The sequence below is a fragment of the Garra rufa genome, chromosome 1, assembly GCF_049309525.1.
Source record: "Garra rufa chromosome 1, GarRuf1.0, whole genome shotgun sequence".
Lineage (NCBI taxonomy): Eukaryota > Metazoa > Chordata > Actinopteri > Cypriniformes > Cyprinidae > Garra > Garra rufa.
The window spans coordinates 3,201,316-3,216,282 of NC_133361.1; the positions used below are offsets into that span (position 1 = coordinate 3,201,316).

Sequence of the window (14,967 nt, forward strand, 5' to 3'; positions counted from 1 at the left end):
GCAGTGCATGTTCCTGGTAAATGTGTGGTGGTGGCGGACACACTTTCTCGGAAACCTTTAAGTGGGCACTGCCATTCAGAAATGGAAGCCGAGGTCAAGGCATATGTTGAAGCAGTTGTCGCATCTAAAGAGGTGTCACAATCCAAGCTTAATTCCATTAGGGAGGCCACAGAGGGAGACGCAGATCTCCAGGCGGTGATAAACTTTCTCAGCAAGGGTTGGCCAAAGCATATACCCTTCCCCCTGAGTCACTATCATACAGCCAGGTCTTCCTTGTCTTTTGTCAATGGGTTAGTCTTGTACGAGGACAGAATAGTCATTCCCGAGTCAATGAGGGAGGAAGTGTTAAGCCGAAGTCATGAAGGGCATCAGGGGCTCGCCAAGTGTCGTCAGAGGGCAAAGATGTCAGTTTGGTGGCCAGGAATTGGCAATGACATTAACAGGAGTGTTTTGATGTGCACATTTTGTAGGGCTCACAAACCCACACAAAGGAAAGAACCCTTAATCACAACACCCTTGCGTACCGGTCCCTGGTGTAAGATTGCAGCCTATTTGTGTGAGTTGAACGGTAAAACCTACTTAATAGTTGTAGACTACTACTCACGTGACATTGAAATAGCTCACCTGCAGACACCATCCAGCTTCAATGTTATCAGCAGACTGAAGAGCATGTTTGTGAGATGGGGTATTCCCAGGGAGCTTGTATCTGACAATGGCCCACAGTTTGCCTCAGCTGAATTTAGGCAGTTCTGTACAAACTATGACTTTCACCATACAACCTCAAGTCCTCATTTCCCTCAAGCCAATGGAGCTGCGGAGAGAGCAGTTCAAACTGCAAAACGGATTCTCCGCCAACCCGATCCTCATCTGGCATTGATGTGTTATCGTGCAACACCTGTCGCTGCAACTGGACTTAGCCCTGCACAACTAATGACTGGTCGGCAGATTAGAACCAACCTGCCAATGCTTGAGGAAAAATACCAACCTCAACCCAACGATCTTAAAGCAGTGGAGAGGAAGGACAAAGCTGCAAAGGAGTCTTACAAATTCTTTTATGACCGGAGACACTCTGCTCGCGCATTGCCTGAGTTACATCCTGGCGAGAAGGTCCTTCTTAAGCTGGACAGTGAAAGACATTGGAGAACACCAGCGGTTGTACTGAACAAAGCATCAGAACCAAGATCATACATGGTGCAAACTCAAAATGGAGCTGTCCTGCGCAGGAATAGGAAACATTTGCAATCAATGCCATTGCAACCAGATGCTACAATCCGTGCGAATCCTGAGGAAGAAAAGGAACCAGCTTTGTTTGGGACTAAACATTCAAATACTCATGCAGTCGCCCCAGCTGCACCTTTACTGGACACTAAACCGCCAGTTATGACTTCCAGTGGAAGAGTTGTGAAAACGCCCAAACGTTACCTGGACTGAAATGGACTGTTCAGTTTACAGAGGCGGATTTGAGTTGAGTTAATTGTAATAGAAAAAAAAAAAAAAACTTACATTATGTTGCACTTTGGTTATTCTGTTTGGAGAAAGAAAATAAAATAATGGAATGTGATGTTAAAATTGTTAGTGTGTTAATGTGTTAAAAGGGGACACAAAATGTTATTTTCAAAAGAGGGAAGATGTGGGAAACCAGTTTTGTTATGTTGACCAATCAAATTGTACCCGATTGGTGGAACTCCACCCCGAAGGGGATGGTGAACCCGGTAGTTAAGGGATGCAGTTCACGCAAGTGTGCAGTTCATGCAATCTGTGGAATAAATGCAATCTGTTGAACAACTATATCGTTTCTTCTCATGACACTGGTAGCATATAAAGTTATAGGCATTACAACTTCAGTAGGCTATTACTATTCTCTGTACAGAAAAAAATAGAAAAAGTCGCTTTGCAATTCAACTGCAAGTAGCCTCATGTTTATTTGGAGTGCAAATCAGTGATGCGCGGGTCAATGTACAAACAACCCGGACCCGACCGACGTTTTCATCTAACCCGCCGCAACTCGGACCGCAAAAAAAAAGAGAGAAAATATTATACCCGACCCGCTTCCTGACCCACATGTTTAATATTTGCGGCTGACACCAGCGATTATATGTGGCTGAGGTGGAGATGCGTTCACTGTCAAACATCATTCGGCATTAATTAATTTTGTCAAAAGAAATGTTCTTGATTACAAGAAAAATACAGATTGTTCTTGTGATTTATTTTCTTTCCTTTAGCTATACAGATTAGTTTCATTTTCAGTGATTCTCCAATGTTAAATATGATCAAGAATTATTTTATTTCGATCTACAGTGTAGCCTAATAGAAGTTAAGAAAAAGATTAACCTATAGCCTTAAGTATATATAGACTACAAGCTAATTCCTTTTTTTTAACTTCTTCTGAAAATTATCAAGAATATTAAATCAACTTAATAGGTTAGGTTAACGAAATTTCTTATACAAGCATAACGAATGCACTTCAAAATGCAGTTTTCATTTATAAATTCAGGAATCACGAATATGACAAAATAATATTATTTTCTATATATTAATAGTTGTATCAAATGAATAAGGAAATTATAGTGCTTTGAATTTATTAAGTAATGTTTAATTTAGTTCGTTTTGCTCTCTGGAAATGTAAAGAAAAAAATACAGTTTTTACGTGGAATTCGTTTTTAATCCCTGGTTTTAAACAAGCATATACATGAGATAATTTAAATATTATTGCTTGAATAAACGTTTAGTTTATAAATAGAATATTAATAATAGAAATTTTACAATTAGGGAAATTAAACAGACCTAGGCATTTGAAAAGACATAGTGAAATGTGTTTAATAATTCCAAAAAGAAAGAGAAGCATTGGACATTTATTAGGAATACCATTTTCTTAACAATTAAGATGCTGTACAGTATGTGTTTATCCAGTCTAATCGAAGTGTGCGTCTCTACCCCAACTTTCCCAACAAAAATCCTTCCCCTCTCAGAAAATACATAAAGCTGACATTACTGAGCTATATGTGTTTAAAAGTAGCCTATTAAAATGGTACAATGGCATTGCTCAGTTCAACGTGTTGGAAATCGGGCATTTTGTCCCGCCTCAGCATTTATTCAACAGTTAATAACGCTCAACATTCAAAAGGTAAATATTATTCAGCCAATAAAGTGTAGGTCTATTTCATCTAGTACTATATAAATTACAAAGGTTTAATTGGCATCTTTATTTCAAACGACCCGACCGACCGCGACCTGAATATCGATAAAAATATTTTTGGATGACTAACCGCGGGCACCCGCTCATTTTGGATCAACCTGCGCATCACTGGTGCAAATTAATTTCAAATGTTTAAAAATAAACGAGAAAGCATGGATGTTTAATCGGCATATTCATCAAAATACGCACAAGCTTAATACAAGTGCAGCCCGAGCCCGACGGGCGGCAGAGAGCGTGCCTTCAGTGCAGGGCTCTAGAGTGCGACCTAATTTCTCAATGGTGCGACTAAAAAAAATCAAAGGTTGCACCGGTGAGACCAGCCGTTCGAGGGGGAGAAACTCCGTCACTCTTAAAGTCTCCCTGTTGCTCAACAACAGACACACATTAGGCCCATATCGTGGTCTAAACCAATCAGAGATGAAGGACGGATCCCGCACCCCCTCTGATTGTCCGTGGTCCAGATATTCCTGTACGTGTGTGTACGTTTGAAAATGCATGTGATGCAGTCAGGCTGTCTCTACGTGGTCAAGCGTTTACAATGCCTCCTCCGCAAAAACACGGACTGGATCGCGGACTCCATTCATAAAAAACGAATTTACTATGGCGCGGAATCCCACGTAATACGTCGATTTTTGGATTGATAAATCAACAGTTGGTCTGTCACTTAATTCAAATCACGATATGGACTAGTGTCTGTGAAAACTGAAAGGCAAAAAGACCGTTTAATATGAATCCTGCATGTTCCGTTTGCCTCTATGTATGAATGGTGGAGACGTGTATTTTTTTTTTACTACACGCTGTAACCTACTGTGCATTAAAAACCACACGAAGCCGGTTACCATTAACAAAAAGGTTATTATTAAAAAGGAAGAAACAACAAAAGAACGATTAGGAGGAGGATTCCTCACGCATATACACTTGAGCGCCGTGCAAGGGAAATTCCCCGAAAAACCCGAGCCTTAAAGGGACAGACACCCAGACCGTTACATCGCGTAGGCTACTGAAGCACGCGTGACGCTCCCGCTAATTTTTGGCATTTGCATCTCACATGAACATATAAACTCAATCTCCAAAGCTGCTGTGAGTGTCACTTTTACTGTTTCATTTGAGAAAACTAGCATAATATTATACTTTACACACAGAAACTTCACAGCAACCTGTCAAAATAAAAGTACGGTTTAACATGAAACGGAACAATATTAGTCCTGTATTACTTTTGTACAGTATAATGTAGGTGTTTATATATTCCTATTTATAAATCATATATATGTTTGCCAAAAATTAAAAAGGTTTATTTTTCATTTGATTAAAAATAAATAAATGTTTATGCTTTCATTTGATTATGAGAAAAATTAAAACAAGAATTTCTAAAAAAAAAAAAAAAAAAAAAAAAGATTGTAGAGCCCTAATGTTCAAAATGTTAAAATAGAGAGTTTTGGACTTATTTTTTCACTGAAATGTTTTCGTTATTACACAAAGTAGGGTAAAGTACCGGGGGAAAAATATATATATTTTTTAAATATTTTCTTTTTAGTTAATTATCTTGAAATTTTTTAAGTTTAAATTTCAGCTCAGTAAAGCACTTTAAGCACCAACACTTTTTCAGTAAGTTGCCTTTCTTGTAGAATTGTGCTTCAAATAAAGAACTTTATATTGACCAGATTGTTAGTTAATCATTTACAAGTCAATATTGCCTCTATGGACAGGGATTAAAAAAAATAAAAAAATAAAAAAGGGAACTTGTAAAACTGCGGTGTTAAATGTGATGCGGTTGAAAATTTGGGTGCACCTAACTTTTGTGCTGGTGCACCTAAGAAAAAAAGTTAGGCGCACCAGTGCAACCAGTGCAAAAAGTTAGTCTAGAGCCCTGCTTCCAGGGCTGGACTGGGACAAAAAATCGGCCCGGGCATTTTGACTAGAGACCGGCCCACTAGGTATTGTTGCCCAAGCAAGGGGGCGAGGTCATCCGACATCCTCGGCTGTAATTGGTCCAGCCCAGAGTCGATCATGACCAATTGGCCAATCCACCACCTTTTAATATTTTATTCCAGGGCTATTCAATTAGATTCATTTGACGGCCGGATTATCGAACTGAAAATTTGAAGGGGGCCAAGGGGGTGGGGGCCGTCCCGATCTCTTTCTGGGGGAGCCTATACAATTAAATTGAAATGCATATTCACTAAAATGAACTAATATTACCAACACCAACATCTATAAAAGGTTAACATTAGTGCTGTCTGTCAATCAATTAAAAAAAATTTTGAAAAAAAAATCACACATTTTTCCGTAATTAATCATGATTAATCGCATATTTACATATACATATTGTCATAATTTCACACTGAACCTCCAAATTAAGGTAGAAACAACAAAGTATATTTTAAATATGTTTAATGGCATCTTTTTTTTTTTTTTACCAAGTAACCTATTATTAATAAAATATTGAAATCAATACTGCTAGTGTCTCTATTAAATGAATTTTCTCAGTTTTACATATTATGTCAATTCAACATTACAGTAGTATTGAAAGCCAATATTTTCACCATTTTAATAGGCTCTGAAATATATAACAACTTTTAATTTAGGTGATTTTAAAACAATCTTCACATAAACTACAAATTGTATATGCATAAACTATATAAATTATGATTGCCATACACTGATTATAATTGTGATTTGATGTATTTTTAATTTTACACAAGTCTTTGTTTACCACAAAGTATATTTTGGCCATCAAAATAACATTCAAATTGGATTATAAGAGCTTTAAAGTGCTAGAAATGTTTGTGCAAAATGCTTGAATATCATTGAAAAGTGCTTGAATTTCTCTCTCAAAAGGTTGTACAAACCCTGAAATGAATACTGTATTAAGTTGGCGTTGGCGTCTGACATAGCCTATCTCAGCGCGGTTTATTGAGCTGAATGATTCTCACTGGATCTCGCAGCAACCTTAATTCATTCTGTGCGAATTTAAACACTTCTCACTGGATCTCGAAGCACTGTGCAGTAATAGTGTCACGAAATTAACTTTGGTTCCCGAGTAATGGCTGTTCTGAGCTCGGACAAGTGTGTTTGCATTGCGCTCCGAGCTGATAAACGTTTGTTTTCTCTTTCGTTTTGTTTGCCGTTTTATTTTTCTCATATAATATAGAAATAACAGCGCTTATGAGTTGAGTAACTCAGTGGCCGCGCCAGTGCAACCGCTCACAAAATTTAGTCGCACCGGCAGAAAAAATGCGACCATTTGGTCACAATCTGGAGCCTTACAAGCGCTTGTCAAATCTCCCGTCTATTGATGTTGCGGTCTCCGGTAGATTGTTGATGTTTTTAGCTCTCTTGCTTTTCTTTTTTGGCTGGCCCGGGCCAGTGTTGCCGCCTAGTGGACAAACTAATTAATGCAAAAACAATTCAAGCCACCTGCGCGTTCTTCTCCCTCTGGCCGGACGAAGATGATTGGCGGGCCGCCAATTGAATAGCCCTGGTTTATACCGTTACAAAAAAAAAAACAAAAAAAAAAAACATCGGCCCACAAAATCACCATCGGCCCACCGGGAAAATGCCCGGTATGCCCGATGGCCAGTCCAGCCATGCCTGCTTCAGTGCAGTTTGAAGAGTTGCGCGATCATGCGCACGCAATAGCCTAAAGCTTGCCACAATGGGGGAGAGGGCTGGCTACTGTGTGTGATCTAAGGTCTAGAGTGGCTTGCCTGCCTGGCTGTGCATAAGGGATGAAATGCATAACTGATGCTACTAAAATGTATAATGGCCAGTGGCTTGGCCAAGAGTCGGCCAGGGGTGGCGCCGCTGGGCTGAAACCTTCTAAGCGAAAAAGCGAAACATTTTGACAGTCTTTTTCTTTTATCGTAATGTCACACGGTGCTGTTACAATGAATAAAAGTTTTCCTAACAATTTAAGACCTTCCACATTTGAGTATATCTTGGCCAACTGAGCGGCCACATAGTGGCAGAAAACTGTAACCGTACCTGTTAGTTCATGAAAATGTCAATTTCTGATGTGGCTCGAAGTTAGAAGGGATGCGGGACATGGCTTACCACTTGTTGAAAAAAATGAGAAAAAGAATCCACTCTGTAAAACCACCATCCCATACCATCCCCTAGACTATTTGCCTAATAATGTTAATGTAAAACCTATCGATCAAATTAAATGACAAAATTCGCTTAAAATTATAATTTATAAGCTAAAAAATGGCCAATCGGAGCTCTGTATTTATGAGCTGCGCACTTGATCACGCATGTTGTCGTCATTATTTTGCGCAAAATATTTCAAGCTTAAATTCTGACGTTCTGATGTTCAAGAAGAGCAAGAATCAGCACATGTGTGAGACCGCCGATGTTAAAGTACTTTTATACAGCAGTTCAACATTCAAGAAGTTCACTGAGTTACATTTTAGACACATTTAGTCTTTTTTCCTGTTTTTTCAAATTAAGTAGTAAAAAATATATAATTTGGACAATTTCTTCTACATTTTCCAAGCTTGCCCAAAACTGTTAGTTTCACATGAATATCAAAAGCTGATGTTCTGCTTCTAAATGGGGGATGTTAACAACAACAACAAAACACCTACACATTATTACAAGAGTTTGCATGATTTATCTCAATCATTCTGCATGCTCAGTTTACTTTCAGATCTCAGAGCAGTGTGAATGTGACGTGTGCAGAGATTCAGATCACAGACGGGTTTGAGTTCAGAGTTCCTGCTGATAGATTCACTCTCCTCCATCAGTCTGACTGCGAACAGCTCTGGTTCTCACAGGTGAGAGTGTTTCTGTCCTCTCAAACTATACCATTATTCACAATCAAACTCATAATAATGCTTTATTTGATCAGGATGATCATCTGATAGCACTTCCATCAGCTCCTCACAAACTGATTGATCCTGTGATTTCTGTCTCATCTGATCGTCTGGTTACGTCTCACTGTGTGGATCAACTTCGCCACGAGATCCACTGCGATACTTCAGGAGTAAATGATTTCTCTATCAACATCAGATTCATCTCGTTTCATATTTAATCCTTCATTAAAACTATTAATGCTGCTCTAATGTTTTTTTGGTCATCACAGTTCAGTCTGAACACCATCTTCAGAGGTGAGAGAATCACTTTAGTAAACTCTGTGTTGAATCTTCAGTGAATCTTCAAGGTAATGATGATGATTGTGAATGTGTTTTTCAGTGAGGAATCAAACTGCAGTGACTCCAAACTCAGGTGAGTTTCAGATGATTATTCACTAATAAAACACTGAACTCATCTCAATACACTTTCAGTCTTTTTTCTCATATTGACTCATATTTGTGATCTTTGTGTTTCGTAAGATGATCTGAATGAAGTGACTCAAGGTAAACCTCTGTGCTTCTGCTTTCTAATATTTATCATTTTTATTGATCAGCTGTTTTCATCAGTTTATGTATTCAGTTGAGTGTATTGTCTCTCACATCTACAGATCAGCTGTGGTGGATTTCTGTCCTAATCTTCATTCTTCTTCTAGTCTTGATCTGTTTCTTGCTGCGTAAAAGGATCTTCAGGTGAGTCGAGACTGATCTCTCTAACACGATTCTTCAGTCATTAAGACTCATGCCAACAGTCATTTTTAATCATTTTATCATCTTTAACAGATTGTTTTATTCATTTGATCTCAATTTTAATATCTTTCTGAATAAACAGGCAATATGCAATAACAAGTATCTGTTTCCAGGTGTTTTCAAGGGGAAGATGATCCAGAAAACGGGTGAGTGAATCAAACTGATAAGTGAACCGATTCAGTGAATCACTTGATCATAAGAGCTGAATCAGACAGATTATGTTGTAAGATGTTGAATCAGTGTCTGCTGTTGTGTGAATGTGTGTGTTTCACAGGGATCTGGTGATGGTCAGATCTGATCATCCAAGAATTGGTTCAGTGAATCGACTCAGTGAATCAGTTCAGTGAATTGACTCAGTGAATCGACTCAGTGTCCAGTTGCTGATCGCCATCTAGTGGTTTGAATCAACATCACGGTTAATTTCTAAAATCTGTTCAAACTGATTGAGCAGCACCTTGATTTTCCTTCACATTGAAGCAGAAAGTGTATTTCCAGACCCTTCACCGTCTCTGTTCCTCTCTGTTGACCTCCAGATGATCTGATGAGACTCTCATCACATTCAGAAATCAGTTCAAGACTCTTTTTCTGAATGTGCTTCACTGACCCACAGTCTGAGATCAGGCCTCTTACAAAAAAGATATCTTCTGTTCTGTATTGCTGTAATCCTGACCACAATCATCTTTATCTTCAAATCCTGTCGGTTTTCTGATGAGATTCAATCAATAAACGTGGTGTTGATGCTCTTTAATGTGTGCTGACAGATCATTGCAGTGAAACCTTAAGAAATCAGTCAGTGTTTCAGCCGCATAAAGACAAAGAAACATCACATTGACACATTCAATGAACATAAACTCAATAGTCAGCTAGAAAAAAATCACTAGAGGAGAGTTTTGATGAATTGTTGCAGTATAATGCAAAAAAAATGGATGTTTTTTTTTTTGCCTTGTTTCAAACTATTGACTTTTTTTCAGCAAAACAAATCAAAACAAATCTTATAAGAAGCAAAATAATCTGCCAATGGGGTAAGAAAAAATAATTTCAAACAGAAAACAAGATTATTTTTCTTGTTTTCTGCATTTCTCCATTGGCAGATTATTTAGCTTGGTTTAAGCAAAAATGCACTTAATTTCGACTTTTTTTTTTTCTAAAATTGTCTAGAAAATTCTTGATTCAAGAATATGTAGACATGTTTGACTGGAAACAAGACAAAAAAATATAATTTAAAAAAGCATTTTTGTAGTGTATGTTGCATGTTCATTATATATCAGTCTGCATTATTTCAAGTTTGTTTGGACGAATCTGTCATGAAAACAAGATTGATTAATGTGGGTGGGAAAATATTTTTCTTTCATTTATTAGTTTGTTCAGTAAACCACTGTTTAATTAAAGAAGGCAGTTGTATTGTTTGGTTTAGTTTTCACTTAAAACCACAGTATGTCATGTTTGTGTGGCCATATACTATTTGATCTCTGCTTTATCTGGATATATATATATATATATATATATATATATGAAATGAGACATTTGTGTTGAACTTTCTTCTCCTGCTTCGTTTTCTTCATGCAGTTAGTTTGAGCTGCGCCCTCTACTGTACAGACGAGAATTTACATTTTACGTTTCCTTTAATTTCACTTTTGATGTAAAATTAATTTTATATATTAACAACAAAAAAGCAAGCCCTGCCCAGATTACAAAGTAACTCATAAGCAGTGTTGGGTAAGTTACTTTTAAAAAGTAATTAATTACTAATTACTAATTACTTAATCAATATTGTATTTAAAATACTTATCTAATTACTGTGTCTGAAAAGTAACTTAATTACTCAATAAGTAATTACTAAAACTAAATACTTCTTAAAATTCCTATAAACCTTGAGTGGACAAACAATAGAAATTAAACTCTTTAAATAATAAATAATTAAATAAAACATATGAGTCAAACATGAAATAGTTTAGCATTTTAGATTTTTGAATAATCTTTATTAAATTCTATAAAAACATTCTATAATAATTATTTTTTTTTTAGTTAGAAATGTAACCTTCTTTAGGTAAGAAACACAACTCCTGAATAACAATATTATATATATAGAGAGAGAGAGAGAGAGAGAGAGAGAGAGAGAGAGAGAGAGAGAGAGTCTGAAGAACCAAGGTTACAGTTAACTGCAGGAGTTAACTGTAACATTGGTCCTTCAGACACTTTCTGCGCTGCCGAAGTAAAATCAAGTTTTGCAGGAGTTGCCGCGGTGTCATTCTGTCGATGATGAACAAGGATCACTCAGAACTTCAGAAGTGTTCGTCTATGCTGCCGTGTCAGGTGCCTCAGTTGATTACTCGCGTCCGATAGTTTTTTTTCTCCCCAGGACATAGCTACATATTACTGTAATATTCTTGTCTGCTTGTTTAAGAAAACTGAAGTGATGGGAATATTTCCATTTCGTAAAACAGCCACTCCAGCCGCTTTAGAATACGACAATGCAATGCAGCAAACTGGCGAGAAATCACGTGCACCTGCACTACAACGATTTTAAAGCGGCAGAGTTTTTTTTTACCTTTAGAAGATAAATTAATAAAATTAAATAATGATATTCAGCGAGTTTAATTATTTTACAATGTAACGCAAGTACATTATAAGTAACTGTAATTAAAATACCTAAAAATGAACAGTAATCAGTTACTCTACTTTTTCAGTGGAAAAGTAATTTAATTACAGTAATGCGTTACTTAGTAACGCGTTACACCCAACACTGCTCATAAGTAATGCGTTACTTTCCATAAAAAGTAACTAAGTGACGTAATCAGTTACTGCAAGAGTTATTTTTGTTTTTGCTCTACATTGTTATGTATATGTGTGTCCAGTAGGGGTCACTCTTGGCTAAATGCTTACAGAATAAAGGTGGAAACCTTCTATCAGGTCACAGATGTTTCTGGAGGGAAGGTGCACACCGTTTTTTTGACTGCTGTAAGTCGTAGTAAAGGTGAATGAATGACTGCTGGATTCATTGACTGTTGACTAAAACAAATCTACACCAATGAGCTTCTCAAAATCCAGTGTGGACATTCCAGTTAATAGTAACGTCCCATACTAGATGCACACCACACATGAAACTATTTAACTGTAGCTTTTTTTAGATATGGGACATTATTACAATTTAGAGAGGTATAAAGCCCCATTTCTAATAAGTAGAAAAAAAACAATGATCAGTTCTTATTCAGGACGTCCCATATATGCATATATAATAATGTCCCATATCTCAAAAATTCTGCACTAAAATAGTTTCATATGTGGTGTGCATATAATATGGGACGTCCTGAATAAGAACTGATCATTGTTTTGTTTTTCTACTATTTTTTTTATTATTATTATTATTGAGGGGTCTTTATACCCCTCTAGAGTGCAGTAATATCTTATATCTCAAAAATGCTAAAGTATTTTTTTTTTTTAATTCATATAAAGTGTGCATATTATGTGCGATAAAAACTGACCATGGCGTTTTATACTTACTAGAATTTCTTTTTTTATAGGTCTCTGGAGTGAAATAAAGTCATCATAACTTTTTTTCCCATTGTGAACATTTTTTTTTTTTTTTTTTTTTTTATAAACCTCAAACCTCATTATAGAAAACATTCATTGAGGAATAACTGTTACTTTTGAACAGTAAAACAAATTAAAAATCAATCCTGGTATTTAGAAAGACTAAATACATCATTTTGTCTGTTTTCTACGAATTCTGCTCTAACCCATCTACATGAAAAAATTATTTGAAAGGTGAGTATTGTAACAGACAACCGCCAAAGACACCCATAAAAAACACGGATATTTAAGCAGCAATGCAAATAAATAAGTAAGTAAAAATTCTCGAGCATTTTGTAGTATTATCTCTCAGTCCTGGGCGTCTAAATGAAAAGCGCTCTGCAAGCGCTTTCTCTCCGTGTTGTTCCTGAAACTACCGTAAACACTGTAATATGCGCGCACTCTTGACCGTGTTTTTTTTTTTTTTTTTTTTTTTCAGTTTGAAAAAGATAAAAGAGGGGGAAGATACGAGAAGGGCTACAGTGCGTGGGCTAATGAGTGACTGAGAACCGAACGCCATCTTAGAAAAGCTGCTGAACCTGTTGGAACTCAGCATCTGTTGAAGTGACTCAAGATCGGCCTACAGGTACGATTATAACCTTTAAATATGGAGCTACAAGTTCATAAGACATGCTGTGAAAATAGTTAGGGGGGAGTGGGGTAAGATGAGACAAGGTTTTTACTTGTGTTTCTCAAGATAAAAGAAGTTAGGCAGAAACACACTGATACATTTCAAACTTTCAAATCATTTTAAATCAAAGGAGTGTTATTAAGACAAAGGGTTCTGAAAATATGACTTCTTATTAATTTTTTATTGGTAAGATGAACGGGTAAAAAGAGACCATCTTACTCAATCAAGATCATTTTTTCAGTCAATGTTGTTGAACACCAAAGTTTTAACCTCCTCAAAAACAGACTAAATGGGGAATTTAAGCAGAATTAGATTTAAAAAACTGAATGAGAATTTTTTGAATGAATTAATCAATGTGACTGAAACTAATAAACATTTTAGTCAAAAGATTCTTGGCATGGTTTTTAGTAATACAGCTTTTTAGTAATGTCGAACTGACCATTGGCGACTACAGCTGGAAATATATATATTTGATAATAATGTGTTGAAAAACATCCGGCTCTTATCAGAAAACTAGTACGATAAACTACAACTAATATGTGTATATGATAAACTAAACCAGTTATATCACATTAAAATACCAGTTTATACGGCAGTGCTTTATGGCGGGGTAAGTTGAAACGCCGGCTCAAATTACCCAACAGCATTTGGCTCACTCTGCCCATAGCTGGATAAATCTGTAAATCGCCAATTTAATATACAGTCTTCACACCGCAAGCGTGAGCAGAGCGTGAGCGGCGCGTGAGCAGCGCGTATTTTTTTCGGCGCCCATGTTAACAAACGAGTGCATTCACACCGGCAGCAGGAGCAGCGCGTGAGCGTCAAGCAGGAGCGTCGCGTGAGCAGCGCTGACGCGATGGTTTCGGCGCCGAGTCTATTTTTGCTGCGCTGCTCACGCTCAAATAAAGTGACAGTACACTTTTGATGGTCAAAATAAATATGATTTCACACAAAAAGTTCTATAAATGCATAGAACAAGCTTAAAATGCATATAATATGTCTAGTGAGTTTAACAAGAATCGTATCAAAAGAAAAAAAATCCAAAATATGTAGGCCTAGGCTACAGAAGATATAAATGTGTTTTAATTATTCAGTTTGGGTGCAAGGCAAGCATGGTGTATTTTTTAAAAAAAGCCAGAAACTTACTAAATGTTTTACGGCAGATTATTATTTATTTGTTTATTTTGCATCGAGAAAAAGCTGCTTTGATTGAGTCTTGGATTGTATAAAGTACTATATAAATAAAGGTAAAATACAATAATAAAATATAATAATAATAATAAATCAAAAATACACATATGTAGGCTCTAGCGCTTCCCATATTTTACCTCATTCGTGTGCAGCTTTATGATTAGGGGAGCACAACGTAACACTTTTTGCATTTCTCACTTTGTGTAAATGTTGTTTGTCTAGTACAAATATGTCGCTTTGTTTCATAATTACAGTGTATACGTATTTTTTGTTATTTACCTCAAAAGAAGGGAAGTGAAGTGTGACAACATGCCAAGCTGGTAGGATATAATGTAACACGTGAGAAGCACGTTGTAACATCACCAAATGACAGCTTAAAATGTTATCTGATCGAATGAAAAAATATACACGACAAACTTAAATATTTGGTCAATAAAATAAAATTATTAACTTTCTCAAATAAAATAATGCCATTAATATATATATATATATATATATATATATATATATATATATATATATATATATATATATATATATATATATATATAAAAATAAAATAAAAAAATCTATTTTTGAGTTTGACAATGAACACATCGCAACCATGCGTGCTACGACCCTAATCATTCGCAACACACAGCTGTACAGTATAGTTTAAAATAATGTGCGCAAATAGATGAAACATTCAGAAAAACACTCCACACACAGTTCTCATAGCACACAAGACATATAAACGAGCCAAAATGCTTTGTTTGTGGCCCGCTCTCCCCTATATGCTT

At 36.4% G+C, this 14,967-nt stretch overlaps 1 long non-coding RNA gene across 1 annotated transcript in view; it reads left to right on the top strand.

Moving 5' to 3' along the window:
• The first annotated feature begins 8,403 nt into the window (after positions 1 to 8,403).
• The window catches only part of LOC141328256 (uncharacterized), a 39,852-nt gene continuing 33,288 nt past the window's right edge, over positions 8,404 to 14,967 (top strand). Inside the window, exons 1-3 of the long non-coding RNA XR_012355174.1 lie at positions 8,404 to 8,739; positions 8,910 to 8,942; positions 12,816 to 12,952. This is a non-coding gene — a long non-coding RNA (uncharacterized lncRNA). The remainder of the gene's footprint in view (positions 8,740 to 8,909; positions 8,943 to 12,815; positions 12,953 to 14,967) is intronic.